The 13733-nt window shown below is 47.4% G+C and overlaps 1 long non-coding RNA gene across 1 annotated transcript; it reads right to left on the bottom strand.

The window, feature by feature from the left end:
- Positions 1-277: 277 nt before the first annotated feature.
- On the bottom strand, positions 278-5646 carry LOC124972646 (uncharacterized). The gene is made up of 3 exons (XR_007106478.1): positions 5519-5646; positions 4994-5147; positions 278-732 (listed from the first exon to the last, which is right to left on the bottom strand). It is a non-coding gene; the product is annotated as an uncharacterized LOC124972646 (long non-coding RNA).
- Between the last annotated feature and the right edge of the window lie 8087 nt (positions 5647-13733).

Here is a 13733-nt window from a genome sequence, read left to right on the forward strand (position 1 = left end):
TACAAGCTGTGGGGACTCTCCCCACTGTTGTTCCTGTGCTCCTCTGTGCTCTGCTAGCAAACATGAGCTCTTTACTCCAGCCGTCATGCCCACTGTTCTGCAGTTAAGCATGGTTGCAACACAAACTCTGATAGAGAATCATGGCCATCAGAGGAAAATACACATTTTAATACCATTCTACAGCTGATCCTGGGCTGTCAAAAGAAAGAAATTGTCCAAGGTTCCTATGTGCAGGCCTAAGGACTTCTCAGACCTTGTTTTAAGACCCAAGCTGTGCCAAAAATGTAAATTAGATTCAACTATGAGCCTTCATTCCAGGTGAGGCCCCAACCCCCCCCACAAAGTTCATTATCTAATGAGAGGCTCAACACAGACCAAGATTCATTACAAAAAGGGGCCCCACATTCTTCCTGGAATTACAGGTCACATGGTAAGGGTGGGTAATCCAGAGCCTTGCATATTTTCATGGTCGCTCATGAGAAAGCACATGGGTTATGATCAGACTGGTAAGGCAAACCGTTAAATCCAGAGGTGATGCATGGAAGGAGGGGCGGAAGCTGCTGACCACCAGAGGCTCCAGCATCAGGGAGATGTCCCCTAGTCAAAGAGACAGTTCCTCAGTGTATCTGCTCTCTCCATGTTGTTCATTTTCATGTTGTTCAGAGGTGAGCCTCGTCCTCAAAAGTATTGATGGCAGATGATGTCTCATAACTTTCTGCATGCAAACCTGGCCTGATTACCAGGGAAATGAAAAAAAAAATGGTTAAAATGTCCTAGGCATGAAGTTTTGCTCAGAACAGCAGCTTTCCTCACTTAGCTTCTGCCAGATCCCCATCTCTCCAAGGCTTGCATTTGAAATGTAAATTGCAGAGGCTTACAGAGCCTGCAAGACTTACTAGGCTGTGGAGGACTGGTGTGAGACCAAAGGGGGAAGAAAGGTGTGGGACCTAAATGGTTGGCCATCTTATCTGCTCTCTTACTCTATATCTCTACTTTCTTAACAAGTTCCTCCCTAAACACTAAAGCACAGGGAGGAAGAATGAAATGATCTCATATATACAAGTCTTCTTTACCTTGAGAATCTTTCTTTACCTGGGGATTTCAGGACTCTCACATTCTTTGAATATCTGAACTGACTTTATTTTGAGCCAAAAAGTAAACTCTGATCTGATAAAGATGCTCACCATGCTCCTTTACTAGAGTAATTATGACTGTTAATTTTTTTTAGAACTCCTGTTTTTTTTTTATTTGATATGTTTGAGCTCATTGTTTTATGGTGAATTCACATTTGATCTTGTGTGCGTAAATTAATACAGTTTTCTGATCAGTCTTATTTTATCTAACCATAGAAATTTTATACTCTTTGTTCAGAGGCCAATTTTCAAGGGTTAACTCTCAAATACATTGGAAAAATCTCCTTTCACACAAAAAAGGACATAGACATAGTAATTTTGGGAGGACAAGTTGCCACCTGAATCTTTGGTTTCAGTGTCCACCGTGGGTGGGTGTTGGACTTTTCACCAAACATTTCCAACTGAACAAGCCTGCCCTATATTTAAGTCACAATGTAAATGTCTGATATACTCTATTTTAATTTCTAACAAGTTAAATCTAATAAAGGCACTAATAAACATCTATAGTATTTTTTTCCTTGTGGAGATCTACCTACAAGCAGCTACAAGATCTTTGCTTCCTGTCTGTTTTATGTATGTGCACACAACTGTGAATTGTGTTGTTGTGTCTACATATGTGCTAATGCTCATATATCATGTACATGGTATCAAAATTGGCATACATAAATGAGCGCTCATAAATTAAATTTATATGAGAAATGGATCCAAATACCATTTGGTCCACACAACTTAAAAAGGTTCAATTTAAATTAGGTACACAGAAGAGAGTAAAGATGACTTTAAATACTAACTCACAAGTTTTTCTAGGTGGTTAAACAATTAACAGAGTGTTGGTTTCTATAAAATGTTTAGAATGTAATAACCATTGCTTCTAGGATTTTTCTTCAACAGGGAAGAGATGGCTAATACTGTTAACTACACTTGTCTGATATCTTTTTTTTATAGATTTAACATTAATGGGATTAATTTTCATAATTGTGTTTGTTAAAGAAGACATCTGATTAATTTACAAAGTTGAAGTGCTAAAACCTCAACTGCTAATATAAAATCAAGTACTCTTGGCTTAAATTCCATAAGGTAATACATTTAAACATTATGTGTGTTTACATAAATGAGTAAATGAAAAAAAGTTTAAGATTGCTTTGTGTTTTCATTAAAAAGAAGGTTACTAAGAGTTAAGATTCTATCAGGTGTAATTTTATATACAAAGGCTACAAAATGTTTCAGTAGAGTTTCAATTAAAGTACTTTAAAAATAAAGTATTTCATTTTATTAAAGTGGAGAAAATTCAGAAATTTTATAAAGATTGTTTCAGAATGTGAATTTAAAAAGGGGTCAATAGCTGGGAAAGAGATATAAGTTCTAGATATGGAAATATATTTTAGTATGGAAAGTAGAAGGAAAAAGAAATGTTTCTAGATGGGAAAGTCTTTGTGTGGTAAAGTAAAAAGTTGTAGAATGTCTAAGTTACAGAAGGTTTGTGGAGAGTAAATTTCAAAAGGTTTCTGTGTAACTAAGTTGGTTATAGTTAGAACTATCATTTAAAGTTATTTAAGGCTTTTCCCTAAGGTCAATTGTTAATGTATTGATATAAACCAAAATTTAATCCTCTATGGTTTAAAGTAACAAAGAGTTCCTAAAAACTTAATCTGCTTTTATCTATCAAGATAGTTTCTTGTGTCTGTTAAGTTTTATTCTTTAGAGAAACTATTCTTAAAGAAATTAGGGTTGGTATAACTCTGGTTAAACAACAACTGTTAATTTTGAGTATTATACTACATTGCAGATTCTAAATTTTTCTTTAAAAGCTAAATTTGGCTAGTATAAAAACACCAGTGTAGTTGTGGTGCTATTAGTGGTTACTTTGTATACTAAATATATTCATGTCTCCCAAGTATGAAAGTCTTCAAAATATAAGATTTAGAAGGGCATTTTACCAAGCTGGAGTTCTCCAAACTAAAGTTTAAAGTAAAGACTTGGGATCATAAAAATCACGTTTCTTAGTTCATAGATATTATATGAACTAAGTATGTTTTTACTCTAATTAACTTCATTTTACTTCTTTCTTATAAACTTTATAACTATTGTCTTTTAGTACCTTGCAAAAGTTCAACTTTCAATATAACAACCTGAGGATGAAATGGCAAAAGCAACTTGTTTGGGGCTTAGCAGATTTTACCCACCTCCTGTGCCCACCAGGCTGCTGCGTTTGAACCTAGGGCTGTTGAGCCAATGGTAGGGTGTCAGCATGATCTGAGCAATCTCCAAAAGTTGGGATTTCACAAAGAGTTCACAGAAAAGCAACCCCCTGCTTTGAGATGGCTCAAACAAATACGTGATTCATTCACAGCCATCGCCTACAGGACAGACTGGATGTCAGCTGACTTCCAGTACTAATACTGACCTAATTAAATAGAAGGAGTAAAATAACTATGAGTTATAGACATTAAAGGCAAAACCCACTACTGTCACTCTAAGACGGGTGAAACTGTATTGAAGGATGTTTAAGACCAAAACCTGGAGACTAAATGTAAGGAAATAAAAGGGCCAAGAAAAAATAGCCAGTATTTGGCTCTTGCCCTCTGAGTCAGCTCAGACCCAGGGAACGAGGGGACTTCTCTGAGGGCTTTGTAACTCTGGGCCACGTGACTTCCTGATTAGGAGGATCTGTGAGACCCTGGAGAGCAGAAGGCTGACCAGTGCACATGCTGCAAAGAGGAGGATCACTGGAGAAGATGCTTCCGAGGGAGGTCACATGGTTAAGGACCCTGACCCATCCTGGCAGATGCCAAGAGAGAAACTAAGGGGCTGCTTCCAAGCTACCAAGAGTGATCCTATGAGGGATCTTATGACTCTTTATATATATATATATATATATATATATATATATATATATATATATTTTTTTTTTTTTTTTAGTTGTAGATCTACACAATACCTTTATTTTATTTTTATGTGGTACTGAGGATCAAATCCAGGGTCTTACATGTGCTGGGCAAGCTCTCTACCACTAAGTCACAACCCCAGGTCCCTCAGCTGACTCTTAACAGTAGATAGGAACAAGGTCAATTTGACCAGCTTGGTCTTAAACACCTAGCAAAACAAGCTATAACCAAAGTACAGCCATACCTGGGCATTTAAAAGGAAAGACGATAGTTTTCTTAATTTAAGATGTACACTTGTGTTAGCCCCACCAAGAGTTAGAAAGACTGGAGGCAGTAAAGGAGGGATTCTTAGGCAGGAGTCCCTGATAACTATCAAAAGAGACTATCAGAGTCAGAAGTTTTCTTAGGCAATTTAATTCCTACAAATCTTCCTAACCTCCTACACAGAAAGACTTGATCTGTTTGCTAGTATGATTATCTAGCCCTAACTGACAGAAATAAAGGGATCTCTACTGAACACAGAGGTCATGCCAACAAAAAGGTATTTTACAGAAGTCAGATGGCATTAGATATCTTAACTATGTCTCACGGGGGCATCAGCGACATCATAAAAACCAAGTGTTGTGTTTACGTTCCTGATAATTCTGGCAATGTAGCTAATAACCTTCAAGATTTACATTCCCAAAGAGAGGCCATGTCCCCACTGGCCTTGTCATGGGCACACCTTCTTAATTCTTATATCTCCTGGTAAAAAATTACTGGTTTCTGCCATCATCATGATATTCATTGACATGTTCCAGATGCTGCGACATTTATTTTGCATTAATCTCATTCCAGGACTCAGGTCTTCTTGCTTCTCTCAGAGAGCACCCACCTCTCAAATGACCTTACAACCTGTTGCTTCAAATCAGACTTCTCTGACGGATCCCTCAACTGACCCCAAACATTCCTAAAATGGAAACCCAAACTGCTCACCTTGATGTCACTCCCTCTCGGCTGAAGCAGCCAGAGTGGTCATTGTCCATTTCCTCTTACAGCGTAAGGGTTCCCTTATCAGAGGGGGGATTGAGACCCAGGCAAAAGGCAGTCAGTGCAGAGAATGAGTGATTGGGTCAGGAAGATGGGGCGACTGGAAAGGAAATACAACATGAATACCTGCAGAGCACTTCCCCTCCCCCTCACGTGCCAAGGTCCCCTGTCTGCAGGGAATTGTTCCTCCCAGCAAGGAGTTGTTAATGAGCACCCCCTGGGGGGCTTCTTTCCTGCCTTATCATTGGGCAGATATGGAAAATAGGGAGGGGTACTCCTCCTGCCCTTTTGGTCATCACATAGCAGGATGAGAGGAGGGGGCACAAGAAGAAAGGAAACCTGAAATCTGTAAAGGGGTGGGACACCCCCACTCCCCTGGGGCACCAGCTCCAGACCCTCTCCTCTCTGGAGGTCTCTCTCTCTCTCTCTCTCTCTCTGTTCTAAACTTTAAATAAAACTCTTTGCTTTCACCTTGGCATTTCTGGGGTGTTCAGTCTTCAACGCCAGGGGGAAGGGCTGATCCTGATTTTCAAGACCAGTTTCACCATCTAGCAGTTAGTTGGTTTGAATTCATCTGACGTCCTGGGCTGCACGTGTGTCCTACCTTCCTTTTGCTCCATGTAGAGCCTTTCTCCTCTTCTTTCTGTTAGCACAAAAAGACCCAGCAGGACGCAAACCTCATGCGTCATCTCAACTCTTTATTCAGGGGGATGAAATGGTGCCGGTGGACCCACTCTCCTGGTGGAAAATGAGCCACCAAGCAAAGAAAGGGACTGGGTAAGTTTATACAGGTTATTTTGAGGAGTGGTCTAGTGAACATATATCAGTTTGCTTGGATAGGCAAGCCTTTTGGTCAGGGTCTGCGGGCAGAGTTTGAAGGGAGTTTACTTTGGAGGAGATTAACACCTCCCAGAGACTGCTTCCTTTAAGGGCACCTCCTCCCTGTCTGCATCTGCCTGCTGCCTGGAAGACATTTGTCCTGGGAGATGAAGACTTCAGTACATGACTCCATTTTCACACTCTTTTCCTAGGTCTCATTATCTTGGGGATCCATTACTCTCTGCCTCGACCTCCTTTTCTTCCTTCTTTCTCTTTCTCTCTTCTGCCTTTGCTTTATGGGAGAAGGTGGCTCCTATTTGCAGGAGAACAAATTCTTTGGGGTGTTATTGAACATGTTCTTCTGGGCACTGCATTCCCCATAAACCGGTGGCTAGAAGAAGGGCTCCGTCAGATTCTGTGTGTGATATCTTAGGAACTCTGCGTCTGAGAGGTGGTGTCCTTACTGCATCAGCCCTCGAGGACTGTCGGGTCTGTCTGTTCTCGCCAGTATCAACCGCCGTCCAAAAGTTCCTGGAGAGCTTTTTAAATTTTTTTTAAAGGCACATGCTGGCAGGATACAGTGGTGCATGCCTGTAATCCCAGTGACTTGGGAGGCTGAAGCAGGAGGATCACAAGTGTGAGCCCAGCCTCAGAAACTTAGTCAGGTCCTAAGCAATTGAGTGAGACTGTGGGAGGTGGCTCAGGATTCAATCTCTGGTACCAATAAGTAAATAATACATAAATAAATAATTAAAAAATAAAAAGGTACATACCTGGCACATAGCCCAGACTGAACCAGAATTTCTGGGGGCAGGACTTACGTATTTGCGTTTTGTAAACCTGTCTCCAGGCAGTTCTAAGGCACAGGCAGGGATACAAACCTCTAGAGGTAGAGATGTGGGTATGGTTCACTTTAAGCTCCTTGCAGCACTCACTAGCGGCGTGACTGGAGATGGCGCGCCTTCCTGGCCTCAGTTTCCCATCTGTCAATGGGATAATAGCTGCACATACTGCGCAGAGCTTCCGGGAATCCTGAGTATGGGTGGCGTCAGTAAGAACCTGTGCTCAGTGCACACTCTCACCCTTGCCCCTGAAGCTTAGCGTTAGGCAGTGAACATGGTGGCTTACAAGGGGGCGTGACTTGGCCAAGGTCACACAGAGCGGAAGTTGAATCCAGATCCTCCTGCCTGGTGCTGCTGGAGCAGCAGATGCGGTGGTGGCTGAAAGCCAGGGCGCTGGGCTTTGCCTTCTCTGACTGACTGACTGACGGGAAGCCGCCCCAGCTGCTTGGCTGACTCTCTGGACCCAGCCCAGGACAGACTCCCCTGTCACTTTGGGCTCCGACCTCAGCACCTGTAAGCCATCTGAACCAGGGTACTTTTGAACTATTTTTTTTTTTTAGCTCCAAAGGTATTTTCCTAAGGAAAATTTATGCAAAGAGCCAGAATACAGAATGCAAACTGATCAATTTAATTCTTCCACAAAATGACAAAGTGAGTCATGGACCTGCAGAGGCCCCAAAGAATGAGCTCTTAAATGCCTGAGCCAGAGGGACTGACCTCCATCTGTAGCCCCAATCACTCACCAGGGCCACCAGGGGGCCAACCAGGCTGTGGCTGGAGGTGGTGACAGAATGTTCACCTAAGGAACTTTAAAAAGGATCCAATGTTTTCAAGTCATTGTAAATCAGACCTTTTGGCTTTGGCCCTATAAATAAACACTACGAAGAAAAAAAAAAAAAAAAAAAAAAAAAAAAAAAAAAAAAAACAGAACAAAGGAGCTGTGGAGTTAAAAGGAGGAAAGCCCAGGCCACCGGCGATGAGCCCACGTCCCCATTAGAACGCAGAGGCTCCTGGTCCAGCCCACGTGCCATTTCATGGAGCTATCTGGAGCACTCTGAGATAGGAAATAAGAAGAACCATCTTTGTTTTTAAAAGTAACAAGATGATAACAGCTACCATTTCTCTAGAACTTAAAGTATCTGGAACCAGGCTAGAAGCTTTAGTCCTCATATCAACCTGTTTTACCCATGAGAAAAGAGGTTCAGAGAGGTTAAGTCACTTGCCCAGGATCACACAGTAAATCAGGGGTGAAGTTAGCTTTCAAACTCAGATCTGTTGGGGTTTAGAACCTGTCTGTAATGATGGGTGTCCTCACTGCCTGGATTTTGGGCAAAGCTGAGCAACCTCAGGCAAGCTTTCACTGTGCTTGTGTCTCTGTGTCTGTGTCTCTTGCACAAGAAGGGAGTGGGGCAGGAATTCAGGGGTCCCTTCCTCTGTCCCCTACTCAGATTCCATTCAGGATCTTTCCCCAGGGTCTTCCTCAGTGGTGTTACCTGGGGAAAGAGGAAGAGCAAGCTTCTGTGGAAGCAGGAGGATGAGGGGCACCCAGGAGCACAGAGCCGCCTGCGAGGCAGGGCCATTTCTCCGGCCTCGGGAACAGAAGCAGAGGTTCTGATTCCAGCCCTGCCTGAGCTCCGAGCTTGCTCTGCAGGGAAGCGCTCTCTCAGCTGTAGCCAGCTCCGGGTCATCTGTCCGGGACCTCGCCCTGTGTGGTGTGAATGGGGTCCGTGTCCTTTGGTGCTACGTGGGGGTCCTGCCGGCGCCCGTTGGCTGCCTGAGCAAATCGCCGGTCATCTGCTTCTGGGCGACCTGGCCTGCCCTGACCTGCCTGAGGGCTTGGTGTCTTCCTGTCAGAGCCACCGCAGAGGCCGCGGGGGTAAGTGCTTGGGTGGCGGGAGCAGCGTCTGGTCCCCATGGCTCCAGCAGGCACCTGAGGTCACCGCTGTTCGCGGCCCAGAGAGCGCGGCGCTCTCGGCCCCTTTCCCTGACCTTTCACCTCCTCCGATCAGAGTCAGGAGGGAGTGTGGGACGCGCAGAGGCAGAAGGGACTAGGGCTCACGCCCTGGAGGGGGCGGGGGTACCTCTCGGGCGCTGGGCTCCTTTCAGATGGTCTCCGCAGGTTTTGGTGATCTCACTGGTTGCGTTCGCAAAAGGCGCTCAGCTGCAGCCGGTAGAAGCCAGGGCACCCAGATCAATAGTCCTGAACTACTTTCTGTGACCTGGAAGGACTAATAAATGGTTCCTCCACCTCAGCCCTTCTGTCCCCAACTGTCAGGAGTTCATGGTCACACGGATCAGAGAGAGCCAACACCCACCTCCCATAAGGAATCCCTCAGCCCATCCGACCCTGCGACACCCCAGCCTGAGCCTCTGTGGCGCCTCCCCCAGGGACAAACGTATTCCTTTCTGGGTTCCTTCCTCCACCCATCCCGTTTCCCCTGCAGTGGCTGCAGGGCCCTTCTCCACTTTAAACTGGATGGCGACTCTCCTGCATAAGACCCCAGCTGGCTGCAGGAAGCCTCCCAGGCTCTCCTGACCTGCAGTGCCCCTCCCCCAGGACGGCCCCCCCCCCCCCCCCCCCCCCGTCTTTCTGCCCGAGCCCGATAGTCTGACAACAGACCAGCTCTTCCCCCTTGCGCCCTCCCCTCTGCCCGCTCAGGCACCCTCCCTCCAGGCTTCCCTGTCGCCTCACGATTGGCTCTGCAGGCTGCGTGGGCCCCTCCCCAAGAACATCCACCCTCGAGACCCAGGAAGTTGGACTCTTCTTCACTCCTGCATTCACACAGTGCTGGGCCAATAACCAACGCTTAGGAGATATTTGGTGAATAGATGAATAAATAAATAGTGCTCCTGGGTGCATACAGTAGGTGCTTAACAAATAGGAGAACGGTGGGGGGGGGCAGGCAGGAGGGGAGAAGAGAGAGTTGAGTTCCTGCTTCCAGGCTGGGGGTGGGGAGAAAGGCAGTCAAGGAAGCCCCTTCTGCCATCCCTGATGAGGGCCCCAGAGACTGCTGGGAGGAGCCAGGTGGGTGCAGCAGGTGGAGGGGAGGCAGGACGTGTTTCTGATCTCAGCTCCCAGACCAGGCACCTGGGGCCAGCCAAGGCCAGAAACTTCGAGCAGCCCATTTGACCAACGCATGGGGGATGTCAAGGCAGGTCTGTGTCCAGCCAGATCCCCCTGACAAATACTTTTTTTTGATACCTAGGATTTGAACCCAAGGTGCTTAACCACTGAGCCACATCCCCGGCCCTTTTTGTGTTTTTTGAGACAGGTTCCCACCAAGTTGCTCAAGGCCTTGCTAAGTTGCTGCGGCTGGCTTTTAAGGAATGATCCTCCTGCCCCAGCCTCCCAAGTTGCTAGGATTGTAGGCATGTGCCACCGAGCCTGGCTTCCCCTGACAAACTTCAACCCCTCTGGTCTCAGATCTCTCCTCGCCCTCCTATGTGGATGGACAGGTAACTTCTTGGAACTGCCACCCTGGGTATGAGTGCTCTGCTTACCTTCTCTTGCCTGGTCATGTAAGACTGGGAGCCCCTTCCCTGTGTCCCCACTACCCCCAGGTCTTCCCTCTATCCCCCAACCTGGGATCCCCTGGTTTATGAGAAAAGTTGATCCAGTCTCTGACCCTCCAGAAACCATCTTTGCTCAGGAGAGAAGGACCCTGCAGGAGGCCCTGAAGAGGCCCTGCATAGAGACAGGACACATGGATCCTGGACCTGCCATCGAACTGCTTCTCTGAATGTCATCCTGGGACCAGACCCAAAACCTAGCCAAGGAGGAAGCCATGCTTGCTTCTGGACTTCACCTCTCCTTTCCTTAGCAGCGAAGGAGCTCACACTCCCTGAGAGACATCATCCTAGCTACATGCAAACATTCTTCACTGACCTTCCCGACAGCCCAGGAGAAAGGCCTCCCTGTCCCACTGTGCAGGGGAGGAGACCCAGGTTCCTACAGGCCAAAGGTTGTGGTAGGCCAGCCCGGGACAGCACAGGCTGGAATCCAGCCTCGTTATTCCTTTACTCGCTTGGCATGTGCCGGGACCTGCACAGCCGTTTTAATTCAGAAACCAGGCTAGGGCCCATGCGGGATTAGAAAAGACAAACAGATAGGCTGGGGTTGTGGCTCAGTGGTACGGCGCTTACCTGACACATGTGAGGCACTGGGTTCGATACTCAGTACCACATACAAATAAATAAATTAAAAAAGGTATTAAGAAAAAAAATAAATAAAAAATCACAGACACACATAGAGAGAAAAAGCTGGGACCAGGTGGGCATTACACTCTGATAGAGATATAATGACCCAGGGCTAACTCAGTATGCTTATTATATAGGTTTTAACATCAAAAGGATTCTTTGTGAGAAAGTTTCTTCAAAGCACGCAGGATGAAGGACGAACTTCTAGGCAGCCCAATTATTATTATCAACTTGTGCTCATAATTCTTTACCCCCAGTAGCTGGTGTCCAAATTCAGGGTCCAGACTGATAGTCCCATGGCCAGCATGGAACCTCCTTTGAACAGGGTGTCACCATAGCAACTGGGCAGTCTCAACCCATGCATTTGCACAAGGAGTTTCCGGGGAGGTGAATTCCTGTCGTTGGACCATCAGAGACTGTAATTCAAATCCCTGCTCCCAACAGGCATGGACATGACCAGGGAACTCACAGCTAGGTGGAGGCCATCAGTAAACAAAGGTGATCACCTACGGGGAGATGCCAGAACCCACGGGCTGTGAGGGACCTGTCTCAGCCCTGGGCTTCCTGGAGGGGGATGTTGCCGTGGAGGAGAATCAGGAACTGGGCAGAGGAAGAGTATTCAGGCCATGGGAATGGAGGTGAGAGTCCAGTCAGGTGAGAAATTGGAGGGACTGAGGAGGGATAGGGGAGGGAGGATGAGAGATGACAGGCGAGGAGGAGGAAGCCAGGATCGTGCCCATGTAGGACCTTGTGAGTCACAGCTGGGAAGTGGGCCTCTGTCTCCAGGCTCCCAACAGGAGGGCCAAGCTGGGATGTGGGTTTTGGAAAAGTCACCTCATTGACTGGAGAGTGGAGTGGCAGGGGGAGCCAGGAGTCAGGGAGGCCCATGGAAGCTCGTGTGAGTGACAGGTGTTGGGGGCTGGGGACCGGGCTCAGAGGTAGAATGCTTGCCCAAAATGTGCAAGGCCCTGGGTTCAAGAGCCAGCACCTCCCTGCAAAAAAGAGCCAGAGAGGGACGTTGGGCCTGGACCAAAGCAGGGTGGGGACAGAGAAAGTGGTGGCTTAGAGGACATTCCAGGGTGCTCCTGGCCACACTGCTGCTCACCAAGTGGGACACTCCAGAGCTCTGGCTCTGGCATCTGCCTTTGCTGATGACCCACCTACCTTGTGCCCAGACGCTGGGTCCCATAGGAACAGTTCAGGGACGATCTGAAACCTCATGAGCGGCTGACTGCAGATTCCCTGGGGGCTTGTCTGGCCTTTATCCACCATGACCCAAGTGGGAATCATGGAGCCTGGGACATTCCTCCACCCATCTGATGGCCTTCACGTCTCGGCAGGGCCACCCGGGGGATGGCACTCAAAGTAACTCATGCCTTCTCTGGGTCATTCCTGCCATCACCCGTCCCCAGCCTCCACGCCCCTGAGTGACCACTGTCACCGTCACTGTCTGCTTGGCAGTAAATGAATGTACATGTGTATTCGCCACGCTGCACACACGGGGCACTTGAACTTTAACCTTGTCCCTTAGTATTCCATGTAGTGACAAGGGCTTTGGACCAGACTGCACGGATCCTTCTCACCCAAGTCCTGCTGACCTGGTGCTTCTCCTCCAGCATGTGGGACCAGGGTGGCCAGAGGTGACTGTCCAAGGCAAGAAGAAAATCCAGATATTGACTAAAAACCTCCTGAATTCAGAATGTTGAACTGATTTTACACTACCTTCAATGACACCTTCTACCTACCTGATTGTGGCCTGAGTCACAAGTCACTTGCCAGGTGCGTAAGGGTCCCCTGTGTGACCGTGGATGACCTTGTCCACCACTCATGCTCTGCTGCCCTGGGTGCCCTGGACATACACATTCACTCTCTCTCTCCCCGCCCACCCTTGCCCCCCACTAATGCCCCTGGACGTCCCATGTCCTCAGCAGGCTATGCTGTTTCCATGCCTCTCTCCCAGCTGTGGCCATCAGTTTCATATGCATCCCGAAGCCAGATGTGAACACCTCTGTGGAAGCAGCCCAGACCCCTGGACCAGTCCCTCACCCAGCAAGGGGCTCCCTGCCACTGTGGCTCCTGCAGATTTCCGGGCCACATCCATTCTAGGGCTTGGCACATCATATTTCAGTTCTGCTGGGTCTTTCTGGTGCCAGTGCAGTGCCTGGAGACCCCCCCTCAGGGGCACGTGTTAGGTGAAGGGACACTCCTTGGCCTAATCATGTCCAGGACAGAGGACAGGCGAGAATCTGACCTGGAGCATCCTGACACTGTTAGGGTGTTGGAACCTCACACTGTCTGGAGCGTTAGCTGTGAAATCCCATTTTACAGATGGGGAGACTGAGGCAGAAACTGTTAAGCAGCACATCCCAAAGAGCAGAGCTGGTGTTCAAATGCCAGCTGGCTGACTTCAGGGTCTGTCTTAACTGCTGCCCCATAAGTGCCTCTTGGGAAGGGAGGGGGCGTCACCAGTGAAGCCTTGACTATATCAAAAGGCCGCGGAGTCTCCTTGGGTCAGATCTAAGTCCCAACTCTGCCACCTGCTGGCTGCATGACCCTGGGCAGGTCATGGCTGTTTGAGAGCCAGTTCTTCATCTGTAAAATGGGACTAACTCACTATTTCTCAGGGCCATTATCAGGATGAAATGAGGTGATGCATGTGACATGCAAGCCCGGGCCTGGCGTGTATCCAGTGCTCATTAATGGCAGCTGACCTTGCTATTATTAGCTCTGAACCGCCCACCCATTCACAGATTCACGGACTTAACAGGTGCACACAAATGTCTGTGGAATGAACATATAAATGACTAATAGATCGTAGTAATAATAGC

Source organism: Sciurus carolinensis, chromosome 2 (genome assembly GCF_902686445.1).
Source record: "Sciurus carolinensis chromosome 2, mSciCar1.2, whole genome shotgun sequence".
Lineage (NCBI taxonomy): Eukaryota > Metazoa > Chordata > Mammalia > Rodentia > Sciuridae > Sciurus > Sciurus carolinensis.